Here is a 22,546-nt window from a genome sequence, read left to right as displayed (position 1 = left end):
ACTGCCCTACCCGATGTCTGCCGTGTGAAAAAGTGCCGGGGACCGCTGACTGCTGACCGCTGACCAGATTGCAAATGCGAAGGGTACTCTTGAAAGTTGAGTTGAGTTTGGTTATAGAAACAGCCTGCCAACGCCTTGGGGGAAAGGGAACTCAAGATGTGAAGACAGAGAAAGTAGCAGGAGCAGGTAGATGGGGACAGGCCCAGCAGGGTCTCAGGGGACCAGTGACACGGAAATGACAGGGAAGGGAGAGGAGAAAGCACGCCACCACATGGGGATTTCTGATGGGAGGGGAAGTGAAAATGACAGAAATAGAAAGAGGAACTTGGGGACCAGCCAGCTTTATTTCCTAGGTGCTCCCCCACACTCTCCCCCAGAGAAGACCATATTAGGGGGAAGAGGTGCCGGAAATGTCCCTTTGCACCTTAACCGCTGGTTTCGTAGCTGGAGGAGAAGCTCTTTAATAGGCTGGTACCCAGGCTGGCTGTAATGAGGGGCGTTCCCAGAGTGGAAGGTGGCCTGTTTGTATTCAGAAGAGGAATGAAGCTCCCATCCAACTTGATGCAAAGACTTAAAAAAGAAGACATTTCAAACTGTCACTCTTTATGTGGTGTTCATGAGGGAGGGAACTGGGTGGCAAAGCAGGGGGAAAGCACCGTCTTCTAAGATGCCATTTATCAAGCGTTTAATCAATTCTTGCTCAAGGCTAACTGTAAAAAGACACGGTGCACCTCTGCCTGCAGCAGGCAGCTTGCAAACTGCAGGTGCGCGCCAGGAAGTCGCTGGCAAGTTCCCAGTGGAGATTCAAAGGGCATTCACTACGAGCTACACCAAATTCACGAGTCTCGCACTGTGTGCTGGGCACCAGCCATAGATTACACTATGTGAAAACATCGACAAAAGAGCCAGCATGGAGAACTGTCACCCGACGAGGGTCTACGCTTTCTAAAAAAATGTTTTAAATTGTGGTAAAATATACCTAACTTCAAGTTTACCATTGAAACCATTTTCCATTGTACAGTTCTATAGCATGAAGTACCTTCATCACTACCTTCCATGTCCAGAACTTTCTCACCTTCCCAAACAGACTCTACCTGTTAAACCATAACTCCCATCTTCCCCTCCCCTTGGCCCCAGCAACCACACCAGTCTCCTCTCCGGGTCTAAGAATTGACTAGTCTAGGTACCTCGCGTAAGTGTCCTTTCATGACTGGCTTAATGTAGTATAGTGTTCTTCTGTCTTGTAGCACGTGTGAGAATTTCCTTCCTTTTTAAAGCTGAATGGGTCTATACTTTCTAACTGGGAGGCATGATACAAAGAATCTTCTTTTTCTAAAATATATATATATATATATATATATATATATATATATATATATATATATATATATATATATATATATCCCATTTTAAAAACTGCCACAGCAGTGAATATGTTTTTTGAGCACTTGTTAAGTTGCAAAGGAGGCTGGAGCTGGCCGTCAAGGTAGCATTGTTTATTCAAGATCTTGTTAGATCTGGGATGTGTTCCTTTAAATCTCATAGTTAAGACCTTTATGTCCATTAGTGGATGAGACTGAGCATTTAGCTAATCCTCAGTCCCTTTCATTTCTGCTTCCCCTCTCCTTCTTCCCTGCCTCTCAACTCCTCTCGTGGTTTTTGGGGTAGACTGTATGGGAGCAAAACTAGGAGGCAGGCTTCTGCTCTTTCAAGTTGAATTCCTCATGCAGGAATACTTTTCCTGGACCCAAATTTTGGATACTTTTATTGTTGAGCTAGGTTATGGTCTTGAGATACAGTGAACTGAAGAAATTAATAACTTTCCTCCTCTCAGCTCTTACCGTAATTTCAAAAGTTCTATGCCTTTTACTGAAATGAGATTCTCCGTTTCTGCTCTAAAATGGCCATAAGGGCAAGGGTTCACCTTATTTCCCCAAAATCAAAAGGTCCCTTTTTTTTTTTTAAATTCATGGCAGGATGTCTGCTGTAATGGCAGATGAGAGAGCACGATCATTTTGAAGTAACCAAATGGCCCTGAAAATAATCTCTAAAACTCATTAGGCTCTGAAATTTCTGTTGGTAAACACAGTACCCAGGCAGCATAAGGAATTATTAATCACCCATTGGCCCATCTAGTCATGCCCAGAGCAGAGGCCTAAGAAACCATGAGCATTTACTTACAGCCAATACACAGATATGATTCCCACGGAAATAATGCAAAGGAAGTTACAAAAGGAAAATGAGAGACACTATAGTTTTTAAGTCTTTTTAATTTATTAAAGATTTTTTTTATGTAATTTCTTTTTAAAAATATTTTTATTCATTTCAGGGAGGAAGAAAGAGGGAGAGAAACATCAATGATGAGAATCATTGATTGGTTGCCTCCTGCACGCCCCCCCCCCCACCCCCCCGGGGATTGAGCCCACAACCTGGGCATGTGCCCTTGACTGGAATCAAACCTGGGACCCTTCAGTCCAAAAGCTGACACTCTATCCACTGAGCTAGGTAGGGCGATGTAAATTCTTTTGCAGGAATCCTTTCCTGTTTCTTACAAGTTGCCAAGAGTTGTTTTAATAATAAAATAAAATAAATTCCCAGATAATTGAAACTAGTAAAGATCTCTGGTTTGAAGCAGGGCAAGAAAAGTCAATAATTCTTCTACTCTTCAAGATAGTTGAAGGAAAGTGTACAGCTCCCTGTAGCTTCAGTTTACAAATGAGTTGCCCACTGATTGTTCCACGAGTAAAGCTGGAAGGGAGATCTAACTTTGGGGGCAATTAAGAGAGGAAAGAGGATCTGGAAGGGGAAAAATAGAGTGTAGGCTCAGTTCAAAGGGACATGCTTGCCTGATGTAGAGAACCATGGTCCCGCCCTCCGGACAGCATTGGCATTCTGCTCCCAGCCTTGACTGAAGTTTACATGCAGCCAAGTCGAGATGACAGGGATCAGCCGTCGCATCCTCACGCTGCATCTGGGTTCAAGCCAAGGTCCATCTTCCAACAGTTTCCAGTTCTCCTTTGCTTTTTCAGAAAAACTAAAGATGTTACCAGAGTCTTAGAAAAACAGGCGAGTGAGTTATTTGGGGTGCTGTGAGATATGAATGTTCCTAAAAGTGACATTATTTAGCAATTGGAGGCATGTTAGCTCTAGCTTTCTTTCATGGATTGTGTGTGTGTGTGTGTGTGTGTGTGCGCGCGTTTAAAATATAAATAACAAAAAACAACATTTTGACCATTTTTAGGTGTATAGTTCAGTGGCATTAAGTATATTTTATGGGTAATTTTTAAAACCTTTACCACTCTCAATACAGAGGCTCCTTCCTGCTTTTTGTATAAGCCACTGTGGGTAGAATTTAGAAACCTTTCATTTCTCTTCACTTTACATTTAAAAAATATATGAGTAATTCTATCACCCCTTGTAAAAAAAACAGAGATTCTAGAATGGAGTGGCTCAAAGACTAGGTCCTTTTCCTATTGGTCCTCAGTCTCCTATGACGTTGTATCCAGTAAAGGTCGCTGTTCGGTCCAAAACGTTCTCTCCCTCGAGCTAAGTGATTTCAGTTTCTTTGTCTATTAATAGACACCGTTGCCCACACTTTAGTCATGGTGGTTCTCACAGTGGTTCTTCTCTGAACCATGTCCAAAGTTATTTATATCCCGTTAGTTTTGAAATCTTGTAGTAGCATCTGTAAACTCAACGTAAAATAAAAGCAAAAGTCACCCAGCGTTGAGCAGAATGGGTTTCTGGGTTAGAGTCCCTGGCGTGAGAATGAGTTACTGCTCCGGAAGAGCGGCTGAGTTTGGCGCTTTCGGCCGCTGTGACTTTCTCACCCTCAGCCCCACTGTCCTGGGGCCACCTAAGGTCTAGTCTTATCTCAGCACTCCACACTGAGGCAAACACGCTTTCCTTAGTCCTCACTTTTGGAACAGTGTGGCTGTGGGGTACAAAAGTGGGGATGTTCCACTGCATGTTCCAGAACAGACTGGATTTCCAATATCCTGAGCCATTGTCATAGCTCACGCCAGGGGATGATGTGCTGTTTTGTTCAGAAAGTGTTGGTCAGACTATTAACGACAGCTTCCTGGAGGAAGAGGCCCTGGACAAGAGCCAGGTTAATGTCCAGACCATGCTGGTGCTCACTGGTGCTTGTGCCCTGTCCCAGCGTGGTCCTGCAAATGCGGGTCTTTAGTGAATGGTTTTTGACTGGATAAATGAATGAGGGATGGGTAGGTTTTTAGAGAGGGGACAGTCTAGCTCAGTGGTTCTCAACCTTCCGGCTCTTTAAATATAGTTCCTCATGTTGTGACCCAACCATAAAATTATTTTCGTTGCTACTTCATAACTGTAATGTTGCTACTGTTGTGAATCATAACGTAAATATCTGATATGCAGGGTGGTCTTAGGCGACCCCTGTGAAAGGGTCGTTCCATGGCCAAAGGAGTTGCGACCCACAGGTTGAGAACCGCTGGCCTAGCTCCTTATAAGCAGAATGATCCAAAAGTGGAAGCTAGGGTAAGTATGATAAGTTAGAGTGATAGTAACTTTTGACTGTGAGGGTGGGGAGCACGCAGGGAGGTTGACAGTCTGCCTGGGTTTGAATGTGACCATGTTCTCCAGGCTGTGACCACCCCAAATGATTTACAAATGGCTTGTAAGGAAGGCATAGCATCAGAATCCTAAACAAAAATTAACTCAATAAAAGGAAAGAAAGAAAGAAAAAGAAAGATAATCCTCTTTTGTCTGCTCTTACCTGCATTTCTGCATGCCATATGGGCACGATCCTAATTGTCCCGTGTCCTAATGCCCCCAGCACCATACACAGATACAGCCACACCCAGAACAAGTCTGTCATCCTTCAACTACACTTTGTCCTAAAAGTTTCCTTATTAGCAATATACGTTTAGTTTCCAATTGCTCAGAATTGGAAAGCCCTCAGATTACTTTGTTAAATGCGTATTTAAGCCATAGTCACCAAGTACTTAGCAGTCAGTAGATGTTGCAAATTACTTAGTTAAAACACTGTGTTCTAAGTCTGAATGACCACTAGGCATCATTCTCCAAGAGAACATTTGTGTTTCAGAAAAGAGTCTCATTAATCTAAGAGAATCTAACTGATGGAAGGAGTTTGGACTTCTGGATTCTGGGCAACATTCTTCTCCCCACCATCAGGCTGGAAATAGAGAAATCAGCAACTTGATTTCCCACTTATATTCCTGATGTCATCTACAGGAAGCCACAGTAGATTCTGTAGGGGGAAAAGACATGGTAAGAGTGTTCTAGAGTATTTACTAGAGACAGGATGTTTCTTCTAGAATTATATGAAGACTCCTAGGAGGTGATTTCTACTGCTGCTACACCTGGTGCTCATTGCCATTTAGACTGAGCCCAGTGGGGGGACACAGGTAGGCTCTAAACTCAGCATGTCTGAGGATACCACCTGGTTCTGAGACATGTGCCAAGTACTTACAATCTACTAGGTGCCAGGGATACAAAGACCAGTAAGATAAAGGAGGAGGTGATTAAGTCTGCTTGAGGGAGACACAGGAGAGAGAGAGGGTGACCAGCTCTGCTGGAGGAATATAGACAAGAAGGTCCCCGATTCCATCTGAGGTCGCTGAGAAGGCTGCACTGACTGGAAGTGACTGGGCCTCATAGCACTTGTCATCAGTCTGGCTTTACCACGCTAACGCTCCTCGGGGAGCCCTCGGGGGCTGGGACTGCCTGTTACATATTTTAGGACAGCTTCATGTGCCACTTGGCAGAGAGTGACCATTGCCACATTTATTTTTAAAAGAATAAATTCACATTATTTTGTCTTGAAAGATGAGTAGAAATGCAAAGGAAAGAAAAGGGGAAAGTACTACACATGTAGAGAGAGAACATAGCAAAAATATGGAATTGGTAAATTCAGGGGGATTTTTAGGGAATGCAGTGAGTTCATTCCTGGAGCTGAGGGTGACTTGGAGTGGAGGATGGTGATAAAGGAATGCTGCAAGTGTGGCCAAGGATCAGAGTGTAGAGGACCTGTGCTCTCTGCAAAGAATTTGGACTTGATTCCGTAGGCAATAGGAACCCTTTCAAAGTTTTAAAGCAGGGAAAAAATTAGGTCAAATCTGTGTTTTAGAGGGATCACTGGCAGCAACACAGAGATCAGCTGGAGCGAAGGAAGGTTCCAGATAACCATCGCCCCTTTGTGAGTGGAGAATGGAAGCACAGACAGGCACTTAAGAGAAAATTCAGAGTCACATTATTGTTAAGAGAATAGAAAGAGCTGAAGATGACATCAAGGTTCTTGTTTGCTTTGACCAATGTGCAAGAAACCAAGATAGGAAATATAAGAAGGGAAACAGGGGGAAGGAGAGATGAGTGATTCAATGTTGACTACTCGGAGTTTGAGGAGCCTACACTTTTCCAGGGTGAGCCCTGTGTATGCAGTCAGTAAATGAAGAACAGAAGGGATGTTGGGGCCAAGGGTATAGTTTGGGGAGTGGAAGTTGGTCTTATTTAATTGGATGAGAAACCCAGTTCACATGGAGAGAGGAGAGAAATGAGGCCCAGGGGAAACTGAGGTTCCCTTCCCCCTTTAAAAAAGTGTAATGACTTTCTCCCTGTTGTAAAAATATCTGGAAACCAACAACAGGCCTGAGTAAGTGGAAGTGACACTCAATTATTTATTTCAGGAGTTCTCGAACTTCTAGCACTGGGAGAGGTGCGCTGGCCCTGGCAGATTCAGGAGCGCGCCCCTGGGAGCTGAGTGCTATGCGTGGTTAGGTCATGCAGGCACTTCTGTGGAGTCAGCTCACCCAGGAGTCTACCAGCAGTTCTTGAAGTGTCTGTACATGAAAGCCCAGGTGCAGGAGCCAGCCCAACACAGAGGGAAACGCTTGAGTCAGAGCATCAGAACAATGGGGCTTTCAGAATCTCTTGTATGGTGAATGGTCTTGAAATGTCAAGATTTGGGGATTGCTGAGCAGCCTGAGCAGGTTCTGGCGGAGAACAAAGGCGGGAGCCACAAGCAGGTGAATGGGGAAGGGCTGAAAGGCACAAGAGAGCCTGGAACACGCTAGCAGTCATTCAGGTTGGGGTTGCATTTTTTGAGCGAGTTTTTGGTGAAAAAGATGAGTAAAAAGAATCAGAAGTGGAAGGATGTTCAGAGAACAGATTGGTCGTTGGCCAAAGGTGGGGAGTGAGCGGTAGGTAGAATGGGTGGTGGTGGTCAAAAGGTGCAAACTTCCTGTTATGAGATGAATATGTCCCGAGGATGTAACACACAGTATGGTGACAATGGTTAATAATACTGTGCTGTATATTTGAAAGTTGTTAAGAGAGCAGCTCTTAAAAGTTCTCATCCCAAGGAAAGCATGTGTAACTATGTGTGTGAGGGACATATTGTGGTGATCATTACACAAGATATACAAATATCAAATCATTATGTTGTATCCCTGAAATTAATATAATGTTGCACGCCAGTTATATCTCAATAAAACTGGAGAATGAAGTTGAAGAATGTTAAGCACTTTAGGAAAAATAGCTATTCAGGGAACAAACTCAACAGTTGTCCCATGAATAATAGTTTTTGATCTAAATAAGTCATTACAGATAGCACATTAAAGACAATGGCAGACGTATTGGGATGTGGTTAGGGTAGGCTTTCTGGAGTATATAGAACTTGAACTATCCCATTATGTTGGTCGGAAAGAGGTGGATTATCACAGGCAGGGAGAATGATGTGAGCGCAAAAGAACAAGCTTGTGGGTAAATTGGAATGATAACTGGCATGACACAGTCGCTAGTTTAGCAAACTAATCTTTTTTTTTTTTTTTTTTTTTTTTTTTAAGTAACAAGGCAAAACAGAGATTTGTTCATGAGTTGGCAATTTCATTTTATTACCATCTCAGCTGATGGCACCTCCGCTCTTCTGGTTGCTCAGGCCAAAAACCTTGGAGTCATTCTTGGCTCCTTTTTCTTATTTGTTTCACGTCCCACATGGAATCTATGTTAAGAAAACACGTCTTAGTCCCTCCACTGCTAACGCCTGGCCTGAGCTGCTAGAAGTCCTAGGCTGACTAGACTACCACATTAGTCTCCAAACTGGTTTGTTTCATCCTTGCCCTCCTGCAGTCAACTTCAGCACTGCAGCCAGAGGGCTCCCCCGGAAATGCCCTCTGCTTAAAACCCTTCATGACGCCCCGCCTTTCTGAGAAGTAAAAGTACATTTCAAAGCACTGAGCGTGGCCCATGGGGCGTTGTACAATCTGCCTCACATCCACTCCGCTCTCCGTTCTCTGATCTCCTCTTCCACACACTCCCTCTTGCACTGCTCTGGCCACACCGGCCCTTGTGGACACACTGTTGCCACAGGGCTCTGGCTGTATTCTGCCTGGAATGTCCTTCCCCCAAAGAGCTTCAAGGTTGACTCCTGCTCAAGTGTCCTCTTCTCAGTGAGGCCTACCTTCACTTCCCCATGGAACGTTGCTTCTGTTCTTGCCCGCCTCTTGTGCCACCTCCACCCCACCCTCCTCGAAGTTAGGCAGGAGACACTCCTCCAGCCCATCTGCAGATGGTTCTTAAATGCTCTCATCTTACTGCCAACAAGAGCAGACTTTGACCTGGGACTTAGGGCAATGAATCCAAGTGCTTATAGCCAGTGGCCTTTGCAGCAAAATACTGACCGTGATTTCTGTTGTAATAGAACAAGTAGAAATTAACTCAGGAGAACGTTACTCAAGAAGGATTTTTAATATATAGACTGATGTCTAGATATTTCAGAAGGATCCATCTTTATTGTTATAAAATTCAAGTCAAGTTTTAAAGCCATTGTTTATAACTTGGTTTTCTGGAAATGAAAACACCCATTTTACTTAGACTTGAATTTTTCTTACCTATTATAATCCTACATAGACATAATTACACTTTTAAAAATTATATAAAGATTAGCATTCCTTTATTTTGAGGATAGACTTTCCTCCTTCAAACATTATTGTTTTTATTCCTTAACGGCTTTAACTGAACAAGATTAAGCAAATCAACCTAAAAATGTATAGTAAAATATTTCAGCTCAGAGAAGAGAGGACCAATGAGAAGGAGAAGAATCATAGGATTTGAGCCCTAGGAGAGATCTTCAGGATGCAACACCAGCCCAATACCTCCATTGTGCTGTTGCAGGACTAGAGACCTAGAGAGTGTAAGGCACTTAGCTGATTGGCTGTGAGCTTGTCCTGGAAGTCAGGCCTCCTGAAGGCTAGAGGAATAGTGTTTTCATTATCCCAGACCAACTTGAAAATAATTTGAGTTAATTATACAGCTAGCCAATTTTATTTATTTATTATAGCCAATACATGTGGGGAAAACCAGGCCATGTCTCCCTTACACTAGCACTCTTCCATAGGTAATGAGAGTTCATTTCATTTGAAAGTATGCAGGAGCTTCTTCTATAAAACTTGAGTATTTGCTTTGGGGATTCACCTTCTGGCATTCGCCCATTTGTCACAAAGTATTACCTCCCTGTTCTGTGTGTACATGTGTGGCTATTTCTTAGGATCTAATGAGAAAGCATCAGATCAAAGAATTGTGAGATGGGCTGGCTAGTGTTCAAGAGTGAAGAAACTATAGAGACCTTGTCAGGTGAAATTATTGGAATGAAATGATATCACCATGGTAATTAAGACGGAGCTCTTCAGACACTTTGGGGCTAGGGATTTCTGAGGACATTAAACCCACTTCCCTGCTTATCCCCACAATGTTCCCAGTGCTGGGCTGCTAGTGACTCTCTTTCCTCCCAGTCCTTAATAGTCACAAAAGTCAACACACTACACCCTTGTCTCAATAAGGAATAAATCAATAATCACTCTGGTCATTGACATGCGATGGCACAGAACTGGAAATGTATGTCTATTTCTTACCTTGCCATCTGTGCTAGGAGTTCATTTCTAGAGTAATTGCAGAGATTTTGCAACTGTTTATATAGCATTTGAAATCCTAGACTTCTATTCCCTTGAGCCTGTCATAGTCAGACTGTTTATGTCTCTCATCAGTTGAATGAGAGTCACTTTGTTATCTTAAATGTGCATTCCCCTCCATCCTATCCTATTTCCTTTAACGAACTTTCAAGGAGAGGTTGAAAGTGACATTCACATGGAGGGGACTGGGGATCTTCAAGATAAGTCCATCGTCACCAAGGTAGAGATTTTTGTAGGCTCTTCTACGTTTTCGGAACACAACACATTCTAAGAACCAAAAAAATTTAGCCCACGTCTTCATGCTTACACCAAATTCAAGGGGGAAGCATGGCATATTTCTGTTTTACAACCAAGGTCCCAGGCCTTAGATATTTGGAATGCAGCCTGTGCCCTGTTGGCAGCGAGTTGGAGTCAATTTACAACGTGTGATATGATAACACATGTTCTGGATCAGCGGCAGGGGAATGTTTGGAGCTGTAATTCTGTCTGTCTCCCCATTAGCAGGAAGCCTTGCTAAATTCACAGCTGGAGAAGGGCCTAAAAAGAATGAGGCTGTGTGTGTGAGTGTGTGTGTGTAAAGGCAACACAAAACCCAGCCCCAGGGATAAATGCTAAATGAAGGAAATGAAGGCTGTCAAAAGTGGACTTCCATCACACGGATAAACTGGCATCTAGTCAGGATGATGACCTTTCTCAGCCAGGAGTGCAGCTGTCTACCTTCATCTGGAACGAATGATGCAGCTGATGTTTAACAACAGTAGAAAAAGAAAACATCCCTAGACCCTTGGTTTCGGGAAGAAAATCAAATGGAAAGTGTTCATTTTAATGGGGCACAAGGGGAGTTATACAAGATTCACGCAACGGGAGTTGAAACCTGATATTCCTGAGGTACAAGGTAGAAGCTAACGCTTGGCCCTGGTGAGCTGAGCATTCAGGAAACATGTAAGTGCGTGTAGGTGCAAGCATGTAGCTAGCATAGTTCAGCAGGCTTCATGAAGCCAAACATGAAGCTTAGGCAAGAAAGAGCAAATGTTGTTGTTTGTAAAGCTGTAAATTATTTGCTCATTGAGCTCAGCAAAAAACGATTTATATAGTGTAGCCCTACTGTTATATTTTTCATTTCTTAAAAGTCCATAGTGTTCTGTACTTTTCCATCATCTTACCACTTTTATCCTACTTAGAGAGACACAGTGCCTGTCCTGTGATTATTATGAATGAATTAATGAATAATAATGGTCATGTGGTTTAAAATATGCAGAGTACTAAAATCACTGAGCCTAATCATGGTTGATTTGGTGTTTTGGAACTATTTCACAAGTTCACAACATGAACTAATTATGGCTGGCTTATAGATCACCAAACAGTTACTAAAAAGAGCCAACGTGGTTAATTGGTCAAGGTAAAATCCTAGCTTCAAATAGAAAAAAAAATGTTATGATTTTACCATCACTCATTCAGAATTTGAACTATAAGAATTTATAAAACCATCTATTGATTTAGGATTATAGTTAAAGAACAAACTAGCCAACTTTGCTTTTTAGAAAGAAGCTCAAGTCTCCAGGGCAAGTACTTATAAAGCACTTCTCAATTGGCAAAGTGCTTCTACACACATTATTTTATCTACTCCTCTTGACCTCTTACCTTTTTGTTTGAAGATACCATCTGGGCTTCTTCAGAGGTGAGCTGAAGTATTTGGTCTTAAAAACTAAGCAACATCTTCCCAAAGTCTTGTCTACTTCAACTTCCTCTGACAACTAGAAAGACTGTCTTAGCCATTTCCTGCTCAGAGCCCTGCTCCGTTTGAGCCCCTGGCCTGTGTACCAGCTTCCTGCTTCAGAGATGTCTTTGGGTATCTGCTCACTTGAAAAGCAGAGAAAAGCCCACTCACTGAGGCTTTTTCCCACCTACCTAACCAACTCTGCTCTTCGCCACCTTCTCTATAGTCGTCTAGTTAGTGTCCTATTAAACCATGTACAAGTTTTCTCCATGCAATTTAAAATCATTTGATAGAAAAATGCATAAACTAATTGTTAATGAGTGTGGCTTCCCAAGTGTTTTGTGTCTTGGTTTAATGCACCTCTCCCATGTTGATCCTGGTGCTCACACCCCTTCCTCCTTCACGAACCCCCACATTCTGCCCTAAGGAAACATTCTCCTCCACCCTTTCCCGATTTTATTGCTTAGAAATCCCTTTTGCTCCAACCCATGTGTATCCCTTTTTTCTCTTTATAGCACTTTAAACCCCCCTTATATATATTTGCCATTGTGCTGAGTAGTTTTTCACCTAATCTATCATAGTTGTCTTTGACATTTCCATGTTAGTGGATTTATTTGGGGTGTATCCAGTTTGGAGCTATTACAAATGACATTGCCGTAAATATCTTGTTATGGCAAGATATTTTCTTTTTCTTTTCTTTCTTTTTAAAAATATCCTCACCCAAGGGTATTTTTCCATTGATTTTTAGAGAGAGTGAAAGGGAGGAAGGAGAGGGAAAAACAGAGAGAAAAACATCCATCGATGTGAGAAAGACACATCGATCGGTTGCCTCCCGAACATGCCCAGACCAAGGCGGGGGATTGAGCCTGCAACTGAGGTAGGTGCCCTTGACCGGAAATCGAACCCAAGACCCTTTGGTCCGAGGGCTGACACTGTTAATACTGAACCAAACAGGCTGGGGCTTGTTAAATATACTTTAATTAAAATTATTTTCTGAAAATAAATTTCCAAGAATATTAATGTGTGACCATTTTTATGGCTGTTGTTCTGTATTCAGTTTCCCTCAAGAAAAAATACTGACTCGTCCTGTCCTTGGCACTTGGAAGTGGGCTTCTATTTCCTGACACTGGGCTTTATAATAATTTTGTTGATGCCGATAATAACTCTAAAGTGATACTGCCAATTTATCTCCGTTTGCACTTCCAAGTGGGCCAATCTGTCCACATGTTCGGGAATGAGATACCCTTCAGCATACAGCCAAAGTGATTTCCGAGGGGAGTGGGATGGGTAATGTCTTCAAATCTCTGGGACTGACTAGGAGGGTTTTTGCCTACCCAAGGGAGGGGTGTGTCCTGACTGCTCTTCAGTAAAATTGCTGTCATTGCTCTAGTGTAGACACTGCTTTCCTCACACACACAGGTGATTGCCAGAGTCTCTAACCAATTTACCAAACTTCACTCTCCAAGTCACTTACCCACAACTTCCAGTTCAATGTACGGGCAGAGGCAACCGCCCAGGGCAGGCGAACGCGGGCACACAGCCTGCAAGGACCGGCCCTAGGACTCCCCAGGACTAGACAGCGCTCTTTCTCCTGCAGCTCGCACCTCTCCCTGCTCGCTGGGAGTCCAGATGTCTCAGAAGAGGTCTGGTGGGTGTTGGAGGCTCTCCTTACAGCTCCCTGGCTGCAGTAGCAGCGGCCTCTGCAGAGGGTCCCTTCCTCCCTGACTCACTGACTGTGACTCTGCCCCGAGCCTCCTGCAGCCTTCGAGCCTCCTAGCGGCTAGCCCAACACCAGGTTGGGGTGATCCTGCTGTTAGCTTCCTGCTGTTTTTGGCAGCTGCTCCCCAGGTTGTGTTCCATGCGTCCTGTTTGCCTCACGCTGGTTTCTCTTCCTGAGCAATAGGACCTGCTGCCCTGTACGGCCGGCCGCCCCGGCCAGGGGACCCGACCATTGCAAGCTGCATGGAACTAATTTACTGCGCGGGTGGAGGCCCCCCTTGATCACGTGTCGGAGCTTCCTTCCTGAGGGAGGTGTATAAGAGGCCTACGTTTAGCATTTAGCACGGCACAGAGTTAGATGCCATGGTTTCTCTCTCTCTCTCTCTCTCTCTCTCTCTCTCTCTCTCTCTCTCTGAATGCAGTCCGTGTTGCAACAAAATGTTGTGGTCACCATCCCACGAGCTCACACTCCTGGAGCCAGACTGCCTGGTGGAATTCTGGCTCCTCCCCTTAGCCCTGGGACCTTGCAAAGCTACTTGGCCTCCACCAATGTGTTTGCTCCTTTGTGGTTATTTCTAGAAAAGGAAGGGAGATTATAGAAGGAGAAACAGGTCAGCTCTCACCTGAGCTGCACCTTTTTCAGCTGGTGGGCAGCTTTATTTTGCAGTTGGAGGAAAAGTAAGGAAGACCTGTATCGCCCCGGGACCCTGGAATTGAATGTGTCTAAATGGAAGTACTCAACTGAGGGCATTTTCACAACTTGGGGACATTAGTTTCACATTGGCAGGGTGTGAAGCTGACTGGGTAGAAGCGTTTTATGGGCCCTCACCCGTGCTTCTCACCTGCAGAGACCATACAAACATAGGGCTTACGTTCCTCCGGTTATCATCTTGCTTTTTCCTTAGTATAGGAAACAACAGGAACAAAACACCGTTCTGTAGCATTTCCTGTGTGCCAGGCAGTCTTCCGCACACCTTCCTATACTAACTTATTTTTCTGCCACAACCGAGGAGGCAGGCTATCATTAGCTCCATTTTACAGGTGAGAAACGAAGGCACAGAGAGCTTAAGTCACTTGCGCAAGGCCCCACAGATTGGACACAAGATTCTAACCATTGTGCACGTGGCCAAGTGGCCCCAAGTTGGCAGTGCAGGTCTGCACCTAAGGGGAGAACACATTCCCATTATCACTTCTTCTCCAGCACATCTGGCTCCCTGCTGCTGACCTGGCAGTTTTTTATTTGAACTTTAAGTGCCAAACTTAACAGGATTGTAATCTGAAAGCACGCTGATTCAGGAAGCTGCAAAGTCGCTTTACTCCGTGGATTCTGAAGTAGTAAGAAATGATGAATACAAGAAAAAAAGCCCAGGCTTCCTGCTTTCAAGCTATCAGGTCTGGACAGAAAATCATTCAACGTTAGACACGGAAAGGACCTTAGAGGTCATATCGTTTTACGGTTTCATTTTATAGGCAAGAAAAAGGCCTGGGGTGGTGAAGTGCTTTGTTCAAGCCCATGAAACATATTTTCCAAAACGGCAGTTAAGTTGTTTAGATGGGCAAGTCAGATAAGTGTTACTGAAACACTACTATTAGGGTCCTAATGATGGAAATGGACATATGGTATTAGTTTGGTGAGCTCCTACAGCAATCTGAGTTCAAGTGACTTAATGCATATAACAAGGTCACCTCACCTAGACAGACCATTTCTAGCACCGGGCATGCCATTGTTTCTGGAGCCACGACACATTTGATGACTAGAAGCTGGTTATTGATATCAGAGAGGAAGAGAGAGGGAAACATCAATGATGAGAGAGAATCATTGATTGGCTGCCTTCTATATACCCCCTGTGGGGGATCAAGCCAGCTACCCAGGCATGTGCCCTGACCTGGAATGGAACTGTGACCTCCTGGTTCATAGGTTGATGCTTAACTACTGAGCAACACCATCCAGGCCTGACATCCTCTTAAAACAAGTAGCTCTCTTGGTGCCATGATGGCTTTTATTCAGTGTTTCCAATCAGTGTGCTTTGGATACATTTCTAATGATCTGTTACAACAGCGGTCGGCATTACCCTGCCATTCATTTGAGGGTAGAAAGGCAGTACTGCCCTGGTGGTTGAGAGCCTGGGTTTGCATTCAAGCTCTGTGCCTTACTGGTGTATGACCTTGTACAGTTACAGCTTATCTATCTGTGCCTCAATATCTCCATTTTAAAATAGGGATAAAAATAGTACCTATACCCCATGAGGTTGTTGGAAGGATTAAATGACTTAATATATGCCAAGCACTTAGGGTAGGGCTTGGCATGTCCTAAGTGCTAGTATGAGGGTTGTCTGTCACTCTTTCTAGACGAAGAAGCTGAATTACAGTGGGATCACATCAGACTGTTTCGTGGAGCTGAAAAAGTACTTACTATTTCTGTTTCCCAGACTAAGGTTGGGCCTTGTTTTATAGCTTGAGTGGGACCTTAAAAAAACAGTTTTCCAAGATCATTTACCAAGAAATTGACTCAATTTACAGAATTGAAACCCTTGCCAACCTTCTGAAGTCTACTTCTGTATCGTTTCCAAAAGCAAGCAAGAAAGAAAGCCAGCAAGGGGGAGAAAAATAAATTCTGCTCCTTAGTCTGCATTTTGAATCCCAAGTAGAAAATTGTGGTAAGCACAAACAAGTTAATGCAGTCACTATCTTAGAGGTTTATGCAAATAACTTTCCCAAATAGATCATAAGCTAGTACGTACTATAGTCTGTAGAGGGTCAAGATCTATATGTCCAGAAGTGTGGAGACAAAAGAAAAATGACAGCCTTTACTGAATTTCACATTGACCTTAACTTATCACCTAGGAGTGTAAATAGATGAGGTGTGTTTTGCAGCTCTATGGAAGAACAGTAACTTAAAAATTTTGTTTATTGATTTCAGAGAGAGGAAGGGAGAGGGAGAGAAACATCAATGATGAGAATCATTGATTGGCTGCCTCCTGCACACCCGCTCCTGGGGATCTAGCCAGCAACCCAGGCATGTTCCCTGACCAGGAATCGAACCCTGACCTCCTGGTTCATGCGTTGACGTTCACGTTCAACCACAGCCACACTGGCCAGGCCATAGTAACTTATTTTTAATGACTATAGACTGGGCTTTCATAGGCTTTTTTCTAACATCCCTAGGAGCATCCTAAAATAAGTAGCATTAAAACATGAAGAAGAAGAAAAAGGAAATTTCCAAGTGAGTTCTTGCTTCTTCATTTTTAGAGACAGTACAGTGCAGTGGAATTAGATTCCAGTTTTAACTCGAGATTAACAATTTATCCCTCTCAATTGCAATTTCTAATGTGAAATAAGGCTGATAAGATTAATTCTGTTGTATTTTTAAGACATGCACGTAAAGTGAGTATCCAGTGATTGTTAGTTTTCCTTTCTGCTTAGACATAAGAAATAATATTTTGATTAGAAAAAGGTGCCCGCTCTGGGAAGACAGTGTCACGAGTATGTGGTTTGGCCATTGGTAGTATGGGATCAGTAGAAGGCTCTTCTAGCTCCAGGCTTCCTCACGCCAGGGCCCAGCTTGGTGAATCAGAGAGCTTGGGAGCTCCTGGCACAACCCTATGTGGCAGTGCTATGTAAATGATAAGAAGGAGCCAGAGGTGACATTCGGGACAAAGAGCTTTCCTAGTAGAGAAAACAGCAAGTGCAAAGGCCCTGAGATGGAGGTCAAGCCTAATGGGCTTGGGGAAGGCCCCTGGGTTGAAGAACAGTTATCCATGGGAAGACTGATAGGAGATGATCACCCTTTGGAAAGGTGAGCAGGGCCCAGATCTCAGTTTCATGCAAGACAAGGATAGGGGATTGGATTGTGTCCTAATTGTATAGGAATCCACTGGAGGGTTTTATACATCATCTGAATTCTGTTTTCAAAAAGTCATTCTGGCCATTATACAACCAAGATGTAAGGGGTGAGAGTGGGAGCAGAGAGACCAGGAGAGGAGGCTGTGTGAGGGATGTGGTGCTTCCTTCAGGTTAGTGATGGAGAAAGGAGAGGTATGGGGAATGTTCTGGAGGTGAGCATCACAGAATTTCTTGATAAAGGGTGTAAAGAGAAGAGGCATTAAATATGACTCCTTAGATTTTGGCTGGAGCAGCTGGGGTGATGGTACTGCCATGGACTGGAAGTTAGGAAGACTAGGTGTGGGTGTGCAGGTTAGAATAGGTGGAATCGGAGTCCTGGATGTGTGAGGTTTGAGATTCTTATTAGACATTCAAGTGGAGACCGCAAGTAGGCAGTCGGATATGTGAGTGTGGAACTTCAGGTCAAGGCTAAAATTATAACTTGGACTCATCAGCTTATAGATATCATTTAAAACCATGGGCTGGATGAGTTGATCCAGAGGAAGTACAGAGCAGCCAGGACCAAGCCCCAAGGTACTCTTACTCTTGGAGGTTGGGCATAGGAGGAAGAGGCTGCAAAGCAAATTGAGAAGAGAGGGGGAAAATCTCATGGTACCCAGAGCTGTATGTCGCATATGCCAGGGGGGCTACTGCAGAGACCAAAGGTGATGGCCTCCGTGATAGCACTGTCCTTTGGAGAGTAAACTAATTTGCTAAGTGATAAGCACTGTGTCTCTGCAGCTGTCTAATCAGTATGTACTTTGGTCGCTTTTACCTACTTTGCTACTTTTATATAAAATGATGCACAAGACTTGTTAATCTGTACTTATAAACCAAGTTCTAGTTTGCCATTCCCCCTCCCCTTGTTACATGAACATCCTCTTACTGCCTTTGAGGCTGCTTATTTATAAGGATGATTGTTTAATTTCATTTTTGTTTTGATTGACTTTTTTCTTTCTTTCTTTAACTTGGCTATCTGTAATAGAAAACCTGTCTGCAGTAAGAAGGGGTTACTTCTCCTTACAAAACAAGATAGCTAAAGGCAGACGATCTAGCAATTCCATAATTCCATCAAGGATCCAGACTTATTCTGCCTTTTTAATCCACCGTCCTCGACTGATAGCTTTTCCCTCAGGCTTGCCTGATGGCTGCAGACCTCTGGCCATCACATCTATATTCCAGCTGGAAGGACACAGAACAGAAGATCTGTCCTAGCTGAATCTCTTCCTTTCCATTAAGAAAACAATAGCTTTCTTTGAAACCATGTCAACAGAAATCTGCTCTCTCTCTTTGACCAGAATTAGACCTAATAGCCATGTCATGTTGCAAGGGAAACTGGGAAGGTAACTATTTGTTTTTATTCCTGTGTCATTCGTTTAATCATAATTAGATATTTAGCAGGACTTGAATATCCTGTACATATCACATTCTAGCCTTAAAAAAGATATTTAAAAATGTCTTAAAACAATTAAAAAAGTTATTTCTTTAAAAAATTCATTTTAAAAAGCTTAATTTTAATGGATGTACAGTAACATTTGTCCTTTTCACTGTACAGTTTTTTGAGTTTTGGAAAAAAATAAGAAAGGTGACTATATTTAACTATGAATACTGATGCTCCCCCAAATTGCTCCATGTTCCCATAATGGAAAAGGACAATTGTTTAACACAACAGAGTAGTTTAAGAAGAGAATCCTTATCCAGTGTACCCAAGCGAGGCTTTCTGAGATGAGATGACACGGAATCCAGTTAGAGTAAGAAGGTTTCCCTGAGTCCAGGGGGCAGTTTGCATCTCAGGAGCACCTGACCTTAACTGTGAGGTTTCTGCTCTGCTGAAAAACCACCCCTCGGGGCATTTCCTTCCAGGCAAGGATGAGCTTGGATCCCAGCTTGACAGTGGGGGGTGGTTTAAGGAAACACATGGTTTTGTTGTCAAGATTGGAGTGAGGCCCAAAATGGATGGATAGATAAGCCAGCTAACAGCTGGTACATGTACATTTTCATTAGTCATTTCCATTTCCAGCCTGAGTGATAAATGATATGGTAATGAATGATAATATGGAAATTCAAGTCATTGATGATCAGTATCAAATTTACCATATTAATGAAAGGTCTGTCATGGTCCCCCAATGTGAATACATGATCATTTCATCACCAGCATTTATTGATCACCTACACCAGATGCTTGCCATACATTTTCTCATTTCATCAACCGCTTGTGTCGTTGTATGTTGAATCTTCTCTGGAATAAAGATAGGTGATTTGGGCTTGACGCTTCACTGTGAGTTTTATGCAGGATGTGTTAAGATGTAACTCACGCCGAAACCGGTTTGGCTCAATGGATAGAGCATCGGCCTGCGGACTGAAGGGTCCCGGGTTCGATTCCGGTCAAGGGCATATGCCTGGGTTGCGGGCATATCCCCAGTAGGAGATGTGCAGGAGGCAGCTGATCGATGTTTCTCTCTCATCGATGTTTCTAACTCTCTATCTCTCTCCCTTCCTCTCTGTAAAAAATCAATAAAATATATTTTAAAAAAAAAGATGTAACTCACATTTATAGACTTGCTTGGTAGTCATCTGTACAAATGTCTGTTTCATTAAGAAAAAAAGAACAAAGGTAAAGTAAGTCAAAAGCATGATCAATATCTTGTGTATTTTTAAAAATATATATTTTATTGATTTTTTTACAGAGAGGAAGGGAGAGGGATAGAGTTAGAAACATCGATGAGAGAGAAACATCCATCAGCTGCCTCCTGCACACCCCCTACTGGGGATGTGCCCACAACCAAGGTACATGCCCTTGACCAGAATCTAACCTGGGACCTTTCACTGAGCCAAACTGGTTAGAGCAATATCTTGTGTATTTTAAAAATAGGTATAGACTATCAATTTTAGATTTGATTTTTTTAATTTATAAAAAACAACTTACATGGATCTAATTTAAAATTGATGTACTCTAGTGAGATATCTCCTTAGTGACTGTTCCTGGCTTTACTGCGTATAATTTGCATATAAAGTTCCTTCATGTTTATATGTTAAATTGTTTTCAGTGAACATTATTTCACAACTCTGCCACTATAACTTGGTATTTCTCATCATTTCTGGGCTTCAATTTCTTTTGTAAATGAGGCAGCTGGGCTATTACTTATTAGCCAAAATTTTTCCAGCTCTAATATCCCCTGATAACTAAATATCGACTATCCACAGGGGAATAGTGGAAATATAGCACAAATGACACTAGAGTCTTCTTTGGAGAACAAGTTTACTTCAAAACATGGATGCTACTTAATGGGCCATAACTTTCCTGTTGTTCATGAGTCAGCATGAAAAGTAGCTCCAGAGAAGGCTCAGTGGGTCAGATTTATCTAAGAAGACAGCTGTGTAATCCTGTATCCCTCTCCAGCCCCTTGGCACTGCAGATACATGTTTCTGGCCTTTTGAACAACAGTCAAATAGCATTACCCACTTTGCAAAGTCCACAAGACCACAACGTGGAAAATCAAGCGGGCCTTTAAAAGGTTCCAGGAGAACAAAATAGAGCTGTGTTTATACATGGGCCACAGCTATTTTTCTCTTTCTTTAAGTCATTTCCATTGATTCTGTGATACTGGTTGGTGTGGGAAAGACTTGTAGTAAAAAAGTAAAATTATTTAAAAGTTAGTAAAGAAGTTTTGTACCACAACTTTTTATTCAGCCTGTTTAGTAAAACCTATTAGGCCATCAGTTTTTGCTTGGTCTCCTTTCTGAGTAGTATAGTCATAACAGGTCTTAAAAATACATGTTGTAAATAACTAGGCCAATGTGAGAACTTTCATTTAAAAACAAACTTTGAGGATGCAGTTACTGCCTAATGGGGCTGTGCAAGTATTCTTGTCACAAGAGGCCCCTTTAACACCACGGAGAATCTGCAGATCCAAAGGGCAAATACAAACCTAGAGAATGACATGAAGAGAAAAAAAGGGACATACTGGAATGGGACTGGAGAGCCTTGCTAAGGAAATAAGCAGACTGGCCCAGCAATTAGGCTATTTAACCTTGTTTAGAGTTTTGTCCAGACACAGTGTGAGACCGGGCTTACAGTACTGTATTATGTCAGAGAGAGAGAGAGAGAGAGAGAGAGAGAGAGAGAGAGAGAGAGAGAGAGAGAGAGAGGAGAGAGAGAGAGAGAGAGAATGAATTCTAATTGATTTAGTCCTCCGGCATCTGTCCTGCTATTTGACCACCCCTTTTCCATTGTCTAGACTGCAAGGCACCAGAAGCAATTAAGTAGAGGATCAACGCAAGCAGACAGGTGTGCCCGGTCACTTTCCTTCTTTATTCTACACTGCTCATATTCTCTGCATTTCATACAATCTACTCTGCAAGTAGCAAATGAATGGGGGTGGAGGGGGGAATCTGAAGATTGTCAATACTTCCAGGTGATGTAAATACTGAATAAATGTTTGCATGATATTAAAAGAGATCTCAGATCTTAGACGTAGTTTTCCGTTCTAAGCATCAAAAATTAGGGCTAGAAAATGTATTTCCTAGTATTGCTTCTATTATCCTGTTAATGTTAGAAACAGGCAACTTACCACGTCCTCGACCCCCACCATGTTGCAGAAGAGGCTGGCTGAATTTTGCAACATGAATCCGAAGGGGAGTATGTGCAAGATCTTTGAAGCTACAAATCCCCTAGGAAGAGGCTTCCCCACCTGTCACAAGCTGGATCGTCTCCACGGAGGGCGCCGGGCGCACCACCGCCACGCGGCGCTGAGGTCAGCCTCTCGGGTCTTGGGAGAGCTCTTTTTATTCTAAATTACAGACTTTGCAGCCACCGGATATCCTCGCTGCAGAACTGGCAGTAGCCATGTGGCTGCACTCGCGTTTCCTGACAACCACTGCATTATTTCCACTAATATCCTGTCTCAGGCTTCTCGCTGGGCGACTCCTCACTCCCACCACCCACCGTCGCCCTCCTGCCGATGGGCAATAACCCTAAACAAAGCGAAGCCCCCTCCCCCCCCTCAAAACGTTGAAATCGCACTTGGCGACAGTCCCTCCCGGCAGCTCTAAGTCACAGCCGCAGAAAGTGCCTGCGCCCCGCAGATTGGGGCAGACTCGCAGCCCTGAGCTCTGCGCCGGGGCGGGGCGCCCGCGGCCGAGGCGTTCGCATTGTCCACGTTCCCCGCACCCCGCCGCGTTCCGTCCCCCCCTATCTGTGGCACACACGCGCGCAGGAGCGGCGCGCCCGGGGCTGGAGCTGCAGCAGCAGCTGCGGCGGCGGCGAGGG

The 22,546-nt window shown here is 43.5% G+C and overlaps 1 long non-coding RNA gene across 1 annotated transcript; it reads right to left on the bottom strand.

Annotated features, from left to right (window-relative positions):
• Positions 1 to 18,849: 18,849 nt before the first annotated feature.
• On the bottom strand, positions 18,850 to 22,527 carry LOC132234279 (uncharacterized). Its single transcript, XR_009452879.1, has 3 exons — positions 21,849 to 22,527; positions 19,827 to 19,863; positions 18,850 to 19,516 (listed from the first exon to the last, which is right to left on the bottom strand). It is a non-coding gene; the product is annotated as an uncharacterized LOC132234279 (long non-coding RNA).
• Between the last annotated feature and the right edge of the window lie 19 nt (positions 22,528 to 22,546).

The sequence above is a fragment of the Myotis daubentonii genome, chromosome 5, assembly GCF_963259705.1.
Source record: "Myotis daubentonii chromosome 5, mMyoDau2.1, whole genome shotgun sequence".
Taxonomy (NCBI): domain Eukaryota; kingdom Metazoa; phylum Chordata; class Mammalia; order Chiroptera; family Vespertilionidae; genus Myotis; species Myotis daubentonii.
The sequence above is the reverse complement of the archived record's forward strand: the minus strand, read 5'-3'. Positions and strand labels throughout refer to the sequence as shown.